Genomic DNA, 2,069 nt, shown 5'->3' on the forward strand with positions numbered 1-2,069 from the left:
GATTATATGTGTATGAGTTTGAGCGCCCCGCGCGCAGCCTATGCGAGTTGGTGTGTGTGTGTGTGCGTGCGCGCGCGTGCGTGTGTTCGTCCGTGTGAGTGCGTGCTTGTAAAATAATTTTATATCGGCCCAACTCTTCAACTCGGTCCAGAATTCTGATCTGGTTTTGCGCCAACGAATAAGTTATCAAAATTGGGAGATTAATTCAGAGTGAAAATATTTTAGTCTAAGGAAGTGCTGAAACAAACCTAAATTCATGCGCAGAATTCTGTATTTTTGTCAGATATTAAAAATTCCGCTATAGAGTTCTCCTTCTTTACAATCAAGCATTGAAGCACAACAATCTACTAGTGTAATCTACTATGAGTTCATTATGATTTAAAATGGCCACGGTCACCATTACTGTTATTTCTTACCATGATTACTAACATTAATTTCATTGAATTAATAATTTTTCCCAATCATCATCGTTATTGGGAGGATATCATTATCATTACCAACATTAATACTGTTTACATTTCGTTCAAATTGTCATCAGTACATTATCACAGTATCTTTGATATGATGCTAAAAATAATTTCATTAATTATTATAGTAGCATCATTATTACCATGGCCATGACACAATGACTATGTTGACGGCACTAACTGTAGACTAATAACAATAATAATGAAAAAATTAGTAATAAAAATAACAATACAAATACAACTAAGTACTCAACAACAATAGCGGGAAAAGTGTTATATGAAAGCACTTAAGATTGAATAATAATCGCCATTACTGCTTATGGTTAGCTATATCATTTAACTCTGTGCAAGAAATATGTACCACAAATGCACAAATATAAAATAGGTTATAGTGATGGTGATAATAATTATATGAATCTATTGTTAACATTTATTAATTTCATATCTTTGTATATGTTGACTATATTCCTGAGTTGTACAATATACATTTATTGGTGAATCGCTCGTTTGGAATTCACCTTTCATGAGCAGGTAGTGTGTGTCTCTTCACACACTCGTCACAGCTAGAATGCAATACCATTATATTTTAACGCACAAACAAAAGATACATTCTATTTAAACGATGCATGAAAAACAACAGAAATGTGTTTAATGTTCATCTTCCTCTGCCAACGATCATACCACGTTGAAAGCACCACTTCTCGTCCGATCACCGAAGTTAAGCAACGTTGGGTCTGGTCAGTACTTGGATGGATGTTCGCCTGGGAACACCAGATGCTGTTGACATTTTATTATATATGCTATATATGTTTGCCATATTTAATGGTCAGTGGTGTTTTCAATGTATTCTTCGACATACTGCTTAATACGAAAGGTACATACTATATTATTTGAGATTTAAAAACAAACACAAAAAATAGATTGATGGCCGTATTAAAAATAACAGAAACTAAGATCAGTGTGAAAAATCCCAGATCTCGGTTAGAAAACTCAGGATTGACAACACTGATTAAGAGTTTGCTTTATAGCGCTTTTTTTTGTGTATGAATCGTGATAAAATTTCCAGATGCTTTTGTCATATTGTTATATATGCTGTATGTGTAATGTTTTTTTTCAAGAGTTAACAGCAGCTCCTCATGCATTTGCATAAAGAACTTATATTTCAATCAGTAGTAAAACAGTAAAAGTAAATTTACCGTTGCAAAGATCGGGAAGGATAGACAGAAAACAGATGGAAGCAATTTAGTGGTGACTGCATTAATAATAATAATAATAATATTAATGATAATAATAATATAACATAACATAACATAACAATAATAATAACGATATCTGCACGATATCACTGAGATCTGCTCCATATTATATGCATTAATAACAATCGACCACTCTCGGTCATATAGCTAATTCCAACTCAAATGAATTAAAGAGAATGATTATGATATAGATAAACTAACATGGTGACCATGAACATAATGATAAACATAATAAAACCAATTACGGATATGGATAACTAGTTTATTGTGCCTTATCGCCACGGACATGTTATTAAGCTTGAGGTCCCTTTTAAAGATGTACTTTCCTATTGTGCAAGTTTTTTGT

The 2,069-nt window shown here is 32.8% G+C and overlaps 1 pseudogene; it reads left to right on the plus strand.

Annotated features, from left to right (window-relative positions):
• The first annotated feature begins 1,134 nt into the window (after positions 1–1,134).
• Positions 1,135–1,253, plus strand: LOC119570873 (annotated as a pseudogene).
• The last annotated feature ends 816 nt before the right edge of the window (positions 1,254–2,069 follow it).

The sequence above is a fragment of the Penaeus monodon genome, unplaced genomic scaffold, assembly GCF_015228065.2.
Source record: "Penaeus monodon isolate SGIC_2016 unplaced genomic scaffold, NSTDA_Pmon_1 PmonScaffold_4231, whole genome shotgun sequence".
NCBI classification, from domain to species: domain Eukaryota; kingdom Metazoa; phylum Arthropoda; class Malacostraca; order Decapoda; family Penaeidae; genus Penaeus; species Penaeus monodon.